Source organism: Moschus berezovskii, chromosome 19, assembly GCF_049115385.1.
Source record: "Moschus berezovskii isolate FMDL1 chromosome 19, NW_MosBer_1.0, whole genome shotgun sequence".
Lineage (NCBI taxonomy): Eukaryota > Metazoa > Chordata > Mammalia > Artiodactyla > Moschidae > Moschus > Moschus berezovskii.
In genome coordinates this window covers 16080890-16094308 of record NC_142478.1, presented here as the reverse complement: position 1 = coordinate 16094308, position 13419 = coordinate 16080890, and positions in this window count along the sequence as shown.

The following is a 13419-nucleotide window of genomic DNA, read 5'->3' as shown; positions in this document are numbered from 1 at the left end:
TATACATTTAGAATTGGAATTTTATGCCACTCAGAGGAAACTCAGAATGGACACCAGAATTATAGAACTTAATTCACAGATTCATCCAAAAGATATTCTTTGAGTGCATCACTGTTCTATAAACTGGACACACAAAGATGAATAAGACACAGTCTCTGTTCTGGGGCAACTTAAGATATAGTGGAGAAGACAGTGCAAATGAATATTACATAGTTTTACAGGATTGATAGGGCTATCGGTCAGTGTTGTATTCCTGATGCCTAGGATCCCTGGAAATGTGTGCACTTGAATAGAAATGAAATTCAGTGGTGGTATTATGACATGGTATTATGGGAGCACTAACAAGGGATCTGATCAGAAAATAAAATCACCATAAAATGTCACTTTTTGGTTTTTATTTCTGATATTTTAAAAATTGAAATAATATAAGTAACAAATAAAATGCAAGAAAACATTCAAAATCCCATTCTTAACTATTATATTTCTGAATAATAAATACCTGGAACCGGCTCATTTTTCAGATAAAATATATCCTGAGAACTAATAAGGGAAAAAAGGATTTTCCTAAGAGCAATGGCTTTTGTTTGGTTTGGTTGTTTCAACTATAAGTGATAATAAGAATTACTAGATCCTAACTTGGGGCTTTGGAGAAGGCAATGGCAACCCACTCCAGTACTCTTGCCTGGAAATTCCCAGTCTGGTAGGCTGCAGTCCATGGGGTCGCTAAGAGTCAGACACGACTGAGCGACTTCACTTTCACGCATTGGAGAAGGAAATGGCAACCCACTCCAGTGTTCTTGCCTGGAGAATCCCAGGGACGGGGGAGCCTGGTGGGCTGCTGTCTATGGGGTCGCACAGAGTCGGACACGACTGAAGCGACTTAGCAGCAGCAGCAACGTGGGGCTTCCCTGGTGGCTCAGATGGTAAAGAACGTGCCTGCAATGCACGAGACTTAGGTTCAATCCTTGGGTTGGGAAGATCCCCTGGAGAAGGAAATGGCAACCCACTCCAGTGTTCTTGCCTGGAGAATCCCATGGACAGAGGAGACTGGAGGGCTGCAGCCCATGGGGTTACAGAGAGTCAGACATGACTTAGTGACTGAACGACAACAAAAACTTAGTGAGCTGAATCTGTAGAATACATAGCGATCATTACATGATGAGGCAGATGGCTTCTTACATGACTGGATATTAGTACCACAAGAGCTCAAGAGGCTCTCCATGGACAACGCTTTCCCTACACTCACATCCATTGTTGCTTCTGTCAATTTAGCCTGAAGTCATTCACTGAATCCAGTCATAACCACCCCTTCCTCTCAACAAAGACAAGAGAGCTATAAAATTATCTGCAGTTAATAAGTCCATGTGTCTTTCCAGGTGAGCCATTTGAAAGACTGATCTACGAAATCGGCAGGATGTATCCGACTCTCAGAAGACTTTCCTGAACCACAGAGAGTATTAAAGATCAGTGTGAAAATGCAGATTTTTAATTTTCTTTAAATATCAAAAGGAATGAGTATAAATCTTTTCAAAACAGCCTCTCCTCAGGACTGTTCTGTTCTGTTCAGTCGCTCAGTCGTGTCCGACTCTTTGCGACCCCGTGGACTGTAGCCTACCAGGCTTCTCCATCCATGGGATTCTCCAGGCAAGAATACTGGAGTGGGTTACCATTTCCTTCTCCGGGGATCTTCCCGACCCAGGGATCGAACCCGGGTCTCCTGCATTGGAGGCAGTCGCGTTAACCTCTGAGCCACCAGGGAAGCCCTAGCACCCCAAAATTCAACAGCAAATTTTTCTCTATCTTACCTCAATCTCTGACTTTGCCAAGTCATCTCTTTGTTTCTAAGTTTTCACATCTAATACATTATATCAATCACTAGAAGGTGATGAAAACCGAATTGTGACTAAGGATTAGACAGGATAAATAAGTTCATAGTTTTAAGAAAAGAATAAATTCCTTTAAGACAAAAAAGGCCTTCACATTTTTGACCTATGATTTCTTCACCTCTAAAATGAAGAGTTGAGTTAAATATCTCTTGGGTCCAATGTGGTTTAAAATTCTTCTATCATGTTATTCTATTATTGTAAGAATTATGTCAAGAAAAGAAATAAAACAGCAGAGAACAAAACAATATATCCAGGGACTTCCCTGGTGGTCCAGTGGTTAAGACTTTCCCTTCCAGCACTGGGCAGCGCTGGGGGTATGGGTTCAATCCCTGGTCAGGGAGTTAAGATCCCACAGGCCTTGTAGCTAAAATAAAAAGAAAAAAATATAATAGACAGAAGCAATACTGTAACAAATTCAATAAAGACTTTAAAAATGGTCCACATAAAAACCAACTTAAAAAAAAAGTATATTCACAATAAACATCTCTAAAATCCTTCTAATTTAGCTTCTTCAATAAGAAAGTGAAATCTCAAAAAGGCTTAGTTGGTGGTGAAAAGGCGAAAACCTTTAGCCTGACTCAGGCCCAAGGTCAAGGAATTAATGTAGTCAGAACCACAACAAAGCAGACATTTAGAGTAGTTGGAAAGGAATCTGCTATTGTATCCACTTTGGTTTTATTCAAAGCCACAGAAAAAATCACTTCAGAGCAATTTTTAAACTGTGTTTAATAATGAAATATCAACATAGATACAGCATTAGGCATTCCTCTAGGCTGTTCATATGCTTGCTTCTTGGGTGGCTGAAGGCCCTCAGCTTCCAGTGTCTTTGAGGTGTGTATTAATGGCTTAGTACAATGAACTATCTTAATGGCACATTTACTGAAGCATTTAATCTACTCCTTGAGGGTGAAGAGATCAAGTGCATCCCTGTTAAAGCAAGAGGCTTGCTAGAGGTGGTAGAATGGCTGCTGCAGCCTGGGATCCATAGACTCACCCTGTGGCTTGTTGATAACCTCAACTTGTCAAAGTTATAACTTGTCACTCCCGCATTTTGAGTTAGAACCAAGACGTTTCATCAATACCTGTCAATCCACACCCAGCAAAGAAAGCAATACAGTGTCAAGCGAAGGATTTAATTTAACGAGCTGACCATAAAGCTGTCATGGGTTGTTTTTCCTTAGCCTCCCTTCTTTCACCACTTCTCAAGCCAAATCCAACCAAATACACAGGGTTCAACAGAATCGTTCTGAGTTGAAAGAAATCCCCACAGACTTCTACCCATCTGTATAACCTACTAGAGAACTGGCTGGCCAACAAGGCTCCAGTTTCTTTGACTGTTAAGAGATTAAACTAAATGGTGCCTAGAGCTAACATTCCATAATTCTATCTCATTTTTTCCCTGCTTTGGGTAACTAGTAGCTTGAAGAACCCTGAGTAAAGCCGAATTTTTGACTTTCGCCTCAAGGAAATTTGATTTCACTTTTTTGGAAATAAAATCTCGACAGTACAAAAAAGTTGAAGGTACCTATTTTAGCTTTATTTCTTAAGGTGGTATTTAAAGAAGGAAACTAGAAATGGCTGCTATTTAAAGAAGTGGTCATAAAGAAAAAAGAATAAAAGTTATAACTGAAAATGAAAACTGTTCTCAATGAAATAAGGCCACATATGAGTGCATCTTCTTTTTAATGTAGGTATAAATATAATGCCTGTGTCCCTATGTTAGAAATGGGCTTACAAAGCAGGGGCCCCCGTAAAGGAACTGCTTTCTTTCTCTTTTTTCTTTCTTTCCTTTCTCATATTTTTTTAGTACAGTTGATTAACAATGTTGTATTAGCTTTAGGTATATAGCAAAATTATTCCACTATACATATACATGTGTCTGTTCTTTTTCAAATTCTTTTCCCATTCAGGTTATTACAGAATATTGAGCAGAGTTCCTTGTGCTATATGGTAGGTCTTTGTTGGTTGCTGCTAAGTTACTTCAGTCGTGTCTGACTCTGTGCAACCCCATAGACAGTAGCCCACCAGACTCCCCCGTCCCTGGGATTCTCCAGGCAAGAACACTGGAGTGGGTTGCCACTTCCTCCTCCAATGTATGAAAGTGAAAAGTGAGAGTGAAGTCGCTCAGTCGTGTCCGACTCTTAGCGACCCCATGGACTGCAGCCCACCAGGCTCCTCTGTCCGTGGGATTTTCCAGGCAAGAGTACTGGAGTGGGGTGCCATTGCCTTCTCCCTTTGTTGGTTACCTAGTTTAAATAAAACAATGTATACCTGTCAATTCCAAACTCCCAATCTATCCCAATCCATCTAGAGGGGTAGCATACAAGAAACTTGGTTTCATAACAAGGGTCTAAAGTGGAGATGGAATGGGTTTAAAGAGTGGATTCTGTAAACAGATTGAGTAATGGCAACCCACTCCACTGTTCTTGCCTGGAGAATCCCAGGGATGGGGGAGCTTGGTGGGCTTCCGTCTGTGGGGTCGTACAGAGTTGGACACGACTGAAGCAACTTAGCAGCAGCAGCAACTTAACTTTTAAGCGGCAAAGGACAGTGAAGTTAAGCTAAGTCGTACAGATGCAACTGAATGCCTTATCCGTGAAGTGGTCTACTCTTTGGTTGCAGTAGGATCAAACTAGTTATTTCAGAGTTTCTTCAACTCTCCTTTTTCAGTGATCCCTGGAACTTTCAAAGACTTACCCGAATGAAACACATGCCCAGCTTGAAAGCAAACCTACCACAGAAACAGCTTCCTTTCACACCCAGTGCCATCTCGCCGCAGCCAGTGTATCCAAGATTCTGGCCTTGCAGATTTCTGAGCTCAACTACTCCATCTCCTAGAAATACCTAATGGACTAGTAAAGATTTGGCAATGAGTAAAAGGAATATTTCATAGCTAGTATTTGTATTTTGGTTAGAAAAATTCACAGGTTATTTTAATTCCCAGCTATAGAGCAGTTGGGACTAGAACTTTTTTTTTATCTAGCTTTTCCATAAACTTCCTGCAAATCATTAAAAATGTATCCCCAGTTGGAACTTCAGTTAATTAACGGTTCTTCGCAAAATCCATCTGTAAAGATTCAGTATAAAATACATTTTATTTCCCATTTTGCCTGGTGGTGGTAGTTTGGTCGCTAAGTCATGCCTGACTCTTGCGACCTCATGGACTATAGCCTGGCAGGCTCCTCTGTCCATGGGATTCTCCAGGCAAGAATACTGGAAGGGGTTGCCATTTCCTTCTCCAGGGGATCTTCCCAACCCACGAATCGAACCTGGGTCTCCTGCATTGCAGGCAGATTCTTCACCAACTGAACTACGAGGGAAGACCTCCCATTTTGCGTGTGATCCTAAATTACTTGGTGCCTTTGCTTAGGCTAATCTTGACTTAATTCTCATAAAAATAAACACAATGGTGTTCGAGTTCACAACCTTTGGGCATCATGGTTGCATTCTTGGAGCTAACACTGCTCTTGTGTAATGACACAGGAATATCAAGAATACCAAAGTTCTAGAAAGAAGCAACCAGAAGTGAGTTCAGCCCCACATAACTCCCATTAATGAAGCTGTTGACATTTTATAATTTTGAATTAAGACTCCCCCTCTGTATCATGTTGAAATATTCTTTGAAGTTGTCATTTATTATATGCTTACCATTCAGCAGGAAACAGTTAAATGCTTGTTTAGTGATGAAGGGTCCCCTTAGCCCATTCACACTTGGTCTTGTACTTCTGAGACCCAGAACACACACAGAAAAAGAAAGCAAAGTCAGTTAATTGAGGTAGACTGTTATCAACTACCAATTGTCCCTCAAACAACCTTTATAGTTCTAATGATTCCATAAAGTTTCAAAAAAACCAATGTTAGAGATGGGCTTCCCAGCTGGTGTTAATGATAAAGAACCTACCTACCAATGCAGAAGATGTAAGAGATCCAGGTTCGATCCCTGGGTTGGGAAGATCCCCTGAAGGAGGGCATGGCAACGCATTCCAGTATCCTTGCCTGGAGAATCCCATGAACAGAACAGCCTGGCAGACAGAGGACCCTATACAGTCTATAGGATAGGCTCTAAAGAGTCAAACACGACTGAGCACGCACACACACACATGCATGAAAACCCAAGAATGTATATTTAAATGGAAATCTTTCATTGGCAGTTGGTCAAGGAATAAGTTGAAATAAGGAAAAAGTGCTAGATGAACAGTCAGAAGACCTAGGTCATTTACTACCTGTGGTTTCAGCTTCCTCTATATTATGGGGTGACCTACCTTATCTACCTGATAGATTTGCTTTAAACATCTACATGAGCCAATGGACATAAATATTCTTTGTAAACAATAAAGGACCTTACAAAATATTTGAATAATTCACTTCCTATGTACAGAAAATGGAATAAATTTATAAAAGAAATTTTTATTAAAGATTTTCAAAAGAACTGCAAAAGATTCCTCATAAAATTTTGTACCCTTCCTATCGGAAACATAAGGGAAGGGGGTAGCGAAGGAGCAGCTGCCCAAGAAATCAAATAGAGCTCAAAATGTGGCTTCAGGGAGCACCCTGAAAATACTTGAATCTTTCTAAGAAAGTTTGGAGAAAAGAGATTCACAGTTTTCCACAAGACCTAATTTTAATGTAATTACGGATTTCTAAAACTACAAAACAGTAAAATATTCATGCAAGCAGAACTATTTATTGGTCACCCCAGGGCACTTGTCCTTAGACTGGCCCCTTCTTGCATTTACAATGTTGTTGGACACCTGTGAAATTCTGAAGGCAAAAGAAAACATCTGCTCAAACCCCTAAATCATGCTTCTGGGTCCTATGAGCCAATGTTATTATTAACTTGTTAATAATTATTATAATATTATCGCAGCAGGATTTAGCTTAGATCACATATAGATGCCAGTGGTAAACTGGATAGAAGAAGCATTATTGTAATTGAGCTTATATTTACTCGTTTCTGATTTATTGCTAATCCAATGAAGGGCCTCTAAATATCTAAGTGCCCCCAAGCCCAGAATTATGGAAACAGGCCAACATAATTAAACACAAGTCCCAGTCAGAAATAGAAATAAAATTTCAAGATGAAATTGGGAGATATATGAATTTCTCTAAGAAAACCTGAGGGAAAGCAATCCCTTGCTCTGTACAAGACTCCATTAAAATGAAATCACTTGATTTCAAAGTTGTAAGATCACAAAGTAGTCACGCAAGCATCTTCTCTAAGTCACAGAGAGAAACAGAAGTGAATAATTTTCTCTGCATTGGATCAATTTTTCCTCCTGTCTATCTCTCTGTCCCTCCATGCTCCCTCCTTTCTCCTTTTCTGAAGAGCAATGAGTATAATCTGTAAAGAAATAGGATGTTTCCTGTAGCCTAGGCAATTCATTATATTCTTTTATCTTTGTGTCCCAATCCTGCACCCGCCCCTCTCTCCTAACATTAGTGATGTGGGGAGGGTTTTATTTGGTTAGGTCAAAGGTGAGAATCCCAGGACAATACTGTCCTTTTAACAGTCTTTGGTATGACAGAAAACATAAAACCAGAGGCTACATATCTATCTTATCCACACATGCCATCAGCAGCAATAGGTATTCTACCATGGTCAGAGGCAGCTTATTTTTACAAGTATTCTCCCCTCCAGCCACTCTTGTATCCTGATGAACCAGCCTGCTTTTCACTGCTCATCATCCTGTCTTTTCCTGTTTCACATTTTACTGTTTATAAATAGAAATCAGTTAAATCCTACATTTTATAACAGCTACATCAACCTTTCTGATGCGCTAGTAATATTAAGTTATTGCTATGTGGTATTCAGGGGAATCCCTGGTGGCTCAGAGGTTAAAGCATCTGCCTCCAATGCGGTAGACCCGGGTTTGATCCCTGGGTTGGGAAGATCCCCTGGAGAAAGAAATGGTAACCCACTCCAGTATTCTTGCCTGGAGAATCCCATGGACGGAGAAGCCTGGTAGGCTACAGTCCACAGGGTCGCAAAGAGTCAGACACGACTGAGCGACTTCACTTTCACTTTCACTATGTGGTATTCAGAGACCCTGATGCTGGGAAGGATTGAAGGCAAAAGGAGAAGAGGGTGGCAGACGATGAGATGATTAGATAGCATCACCGACTCAATGGACGCGAATCTGAGCAACCTCTGGGAGATAGTGAAGGACACGGAAGCCTGGTGTGCTACAGTCCTTGGGGTCTCAAAGTGTTGGACGTGACTTAGTGACTGAACAACAACAAATCCAAACTAGAAGATATAATATAGAACAATGGAATCTCCCCCACCCGTTTCTAACATACACACAAACACACACACACACACTCATGCTAAGTCACTTCAGTCATGTCCGACTCTTTGCAACCCTGGAGACTACAGCCCACCAGGCTCCTCTGTCCATGGGATTTTCCAGGCAAGAATACTACAGTGGGTTGCCATTTCCTCCTCCAGGGAATATTCCTGACCCAGGGATCAAACCCACATCTCTTAAGTCTCCAGCATTGGTAAGCAAGGTCTTTACCACTAGTGCCACCCGGGAAGCATGACCTGTTATATATGTGTGTGTATATATACACAAATATATGTGACAGAGAGAAGACAGCTCCTTCATAATTACTTAGAATACTCAACTTAGTTGTAGTAACTGTGAAATCTCATCAAATTAATCAATCTGTTTCCCTCATTCTAAAAAGGGGATAATGATAATTATAGGATATAGTGGGGATTAACTACAGTAATACATCAAGAATGCTTTATCATAACCACTAACACAAACAAAGTGCTCAGTGATTTTTTTTTCTTTGGCCATGCTGAACAGCTTGTAGGATCTTAGTTCCCTGACCAGGGATTGAACTGGTGCCCCCTGCAATGGAAGCACAGAGCCCTAACCACTAGACCACCAGAGGATCCCCCAAATGTTAACTATTTTTAATGCTGTGAGGACAAGAGGGAGTCTGTACAAGGAGTTGAGTTGAGTACCCAGCCTAAGTAAACATGCGAAAAAATCTGGGCCCTCTATATGCCAACTCTTCCTTCCTCTTTGCCTATTCCAGGATTAAGAGATAGGCGTGAACAAGATCACTAAACAGTAATGCTTGTAATCAGCATGAACAAAGAACGTCCGCAGAATATTTGGTTGCAAAAACATTTAATAGGGACTTTTTAGCACAAAAGAGGATTCAGATATATTCTGCTGCTCTTCTGGATAATCTAGAATTATTTCCCACGTTGGAAATAGCATGATCACTGGGTAGGTTAAAATTTATGATCAGTCATGGAAAACGATCTTTTCGCTTGACAAACACACATGACAATGACAAATGTCCTGTGTATCTTCCATTAAATGAAATTAAATATACAGTACAATTTCATTATGGTGATAATCTCTTTTATAATCATTTTTATGATGAAGTATCTCAGATGTATACTTTTAAAAATATAAATAATAAGCCCCTGGGTATACTACTCAGCTTAAGTAATAAAACATTACAAATGTAATTGAAACCCTAATGATCTTGTTTCTCAGTTCCTCTCTCCCCTGGACCCCAAAGTACTCACCATACTGAATGTGGCATTATTTATTCACATGGGATGTATTCTCAGGGTTTCTTTCTCAGACCAAGATAAAAGGGCTGTGCTTTCATCAGCCTTCAGAGTCAGTTACTCTCCTCGTGCCTCTGAGTTGAATTTACGATGTGGCAAAGGTTTAGTAGTATCAGAATCAGGTACTATTTTTTAAATTAAATCAAGAGGGAAAATATGCCATTTTAAGGCCACTCCAACTGTGAAAAGTCAATGATATTTATAAAAAGTTTTGTAGACATGGAAAGAATTCAAGATTTGAGTTTCAGCAATATGGCAGACTATACAATAAAAACCCTCCTGCTAGATCAACTGGAAATGCTGGGGAAATTTGCATAAACTTAAAAAAAATGCACAGCTAAGCTCATATATTATAAAAGAAAAACATCCAGGTGCCAGGAGTAATGAAGTTACTGCAAACTGGACTGGCAATGAGGTTACCTTGTGCTTGCCTCAGAGTAGGGTGGTGAGGAGTAGTTGCAATCTAGGACTTCGGTTTTTAAGGAAAAGCAAAGGATAGATGATAACTTGGCTCCTGAAAATGAAGAACTGAAACTAAGATCCCCACATAAAACTGGAAAGTCTAAACACTCAGTGGAGGGGAAGAATTCTGCCCCCACAGCAAACAAAGGCAATAGACAATAGGGCTCTGAGTGGGTAAAATAAATCTCTTGAGAATTCAGAATATGGCCCTGCATAACAGAGGACTGAATTTATATCACATGTCATCTAGAAAGACAGAAGCCATATAAATATGTTGTTGTAGTTTAGTCACTCAGTCGTGTCCAACTCTTTGCAACCCTATGGACTGTAGTCCACCAGGCTCCTCTGTCCATGGGATTCTCCATGCAAGAATACTGGAGTGGGTTGCCATGCCCTCCTCCAGGGGATCTTCCCAACCCAGGGACTGAACCTGCCTCTCTGGTGTATCCTGCATTGGCAGGCAGATTCTTTACCAGTGAGCCATGAGGGAAGCCATATATATAATAGGCAGATTCAGTAGCCAAATAACATTAAAACCAAAGAAATTAACACAATAGAAATAGCTGATAGAGATTACTAAAGAATTATGACTAAAAGAATTCTCATATAACTAATTAGTCTAAGTGAAAAAGTGAAAGTGTTAGTTGCTCAGTTGTGTCTGACTCTTTGTGACCCCATGGGCTATAGCCCACCAGGCTCCTCTGTCCATGGAATTCACCAGGCAAGAATACTGCAGTGGGCTGCCATTACTTTCTCCAGAGGATCTTCCTGACCCAGGGTCCACATTACAGGCAGATTCTTTACAGTCTGAGCCACCAGTGAAGCCCAATTAGTCTAAATTTCCTCCAAATTCTGATAACTACTACAAATTCTGCATTCCTTAACATATAATGAAAAGTGGATGAGCAGCTGTTAAGGGAAAGATTAATAAGTGCATTTTGAAAAAAAGTCAGAGCAAAACCAGAAATTCAGTTCAGTTCAGTTGCTCAGTTGTGTCCAACTCTTTAAGACTTCATGGACTGTAGTACACCAGGCTTCCCTGTCCATCACCAACTCCTGGAGCTTACTCAAACTCATGTCCATCCAGTAGGTGATGCCATCCAATCATCTCATCTTCTGTCTTCCCCTTCTCCTCCTGCCTTCAATTTTCCCCAGCATCAAGGTCTTTTCCAATGAATCAGATCTTCATACCAGGTGGCCAAATTATCGGAGCTTCAGCTTCAGCATAAGTCCTTCCAATGAATATTCAGGACTGATCTCCTTTAGGATGTACTGGTTGGATCTCCTTGCAGCCCAAGGGACTCTTAAGAGTCTTCTCCAACAGTACCGTTGAAAAGCATCAATTCTTTGGCACTCAGATTTTCTTAAGGTCCAACCCTAACATCCATACATGACTACTGGAAAAACTATAACTTTGACTAGACAGACCTTTGTCGGCAAAGTAATGTGTTTGCTTTTCAATATGCTGTCTACGTTGGTCATAACTTTCCTTCCAAGGAGTAAGCATCTTTTAATTTGATGGCTGCCGTCACCATCTGCAGTGATTTTGGAGCCCCAAAAAATAAAGTCTCTCACTGTTTCCACATCTCAGTTCAGTTCAGTTCAGTCGCTCAGTTGTGTCTGATTCTTTGTGACCCCATGGACTGTAGCATGCCAGGCTTCCCTGTCCATCACCAACTCCCGGAGCCTATTCAAACTCATGTCCATCATGTCGGTGATGTCATCCAACCATCTCATCCTCTGTCGTCCCATTCTCCTCCTGCCTTCAATCTTTCCCAGCATCAGGGTCTTTAGCAACGAGTAGGTTCTTCACATCAGGTGGCCAAAGTATTGGAGCTTCAGCTTCAGCATCAGTCCTTCCAAAGAATATTCAGGACTGATTTCCTTTAGGATGGACTGGTTGGATCTCCTTGCGGTCCCAGGGTCTCTCAAGAGTCTCCTCCAGCACCACAGTTCAAAAGCTCAGCTTTCTTTATAGTCCAACTCTCACATCCATACATGACTACTGAAAAAACCATAGCCTTGACTAGATGGACTTCCATTGGTGAAGTAATGTCTCTGCTTTTTAATAGCTTTTCTTCCAAGGAGCAAGCATCTTTTAATTTCATGGCTGCAGTCACCATCTGCAGGGATTCTGGAGCCCCCCAAAATAAAGTCTCTCACTGTTTCCATTGTTTCACCATCTATTTGCTATGAATTGATGGGACCAGATGCCATGATCTTAATTTTTTATGTTGAGTTTTAAGCCAGCTTTTTCACTCTCCACTTTCATCAAGAGGCTCTTTAGTTCCTCTTCACTTTCTGCCATAAGGGTGGGGGTCATCTGCATATGTGAGGTTATTGATATTTCTCCCAGCAATCTTGATTCCAACTTGTGCTTCATCCAGCCCAGCATTTTGCATGATATACTCTGCACAGAAGTTAAAAAGCAGGGTGACAATATACCGCCTTTACCTACTCCTTTCCCAATTTGGAACCGGTCCATCGTTCCATGTCCAGTTCTGACTGTTGCTTCTTGACCTGCATACAGGCTTCTCAGGAGGCAGGTAAAGTGGCCTGGTATATAAAGAACTAAATTTTTACCACTGAATTATTTTGAAACCATGTGATAATATACAGTTGTGAAAGCACTTAAGAGTTAACTACTGCAGGGAAAATGGCCTGCTCTTGGAAATGCGTAAATTGAGACTCTTTCTTCAAAGTACCTGAAAAACACAGAGCAAGCAACCACCTATACAGGATCTAGAGAACATAATCTATAGATCAGAACTAACATGGTAGTTTGAAAGTTGGGAGAGGTGGTGGTGAAGGAAAGTGTTACACTCTTCTTTAAAATTTTCCCTATATATAAGTATTCACAATGCTTATAAATCAATGATCAATATAGTCACCACTTTCTCCTTACCTAATTTATTCTTCTGAGGCCCCCATATAATAGACGCCTATATAAATATCTCAGCATGATATCAATATGTTTGTTTAAATCAGTGTCTACACTTAAAATTTCTGCCTAGCCACACTTAAAACAGACAATGAATCTTGTCTGTTTTACATTTCCAGTCATTTCCTGCCACTTCCTATTTTGGCCTCTCATCACAGCACACCTGGGTTTCTCATTTAGTCCTGGGTTTCTCATAATAATCAAATATTTAATTGTAAGCTTATCAGTTATTAAGTACCGTTCTAGACACTATATTATTTTAAAGCATTCAGAACCTATCTTTATTGCCTCCAGCGCTTCCTGCTCCAGTTGAATCGTACTGATTTAATCCTCGTAAAACATGTACCACGCACCTATCTATTCAAAATTCATCAGTTGTTTCCCTGAAGGAAGATACAGGTCAAACTTCTTACTTGCATTGGTTTGGGAAGCACTATCTTCCAAATAAGCCATATAGACTTCTTCCTACCAGAGAGTCAAAGTGTGTGAAAAAAAATTATATTTACAAAAAACATGTAAGAAATATAAGG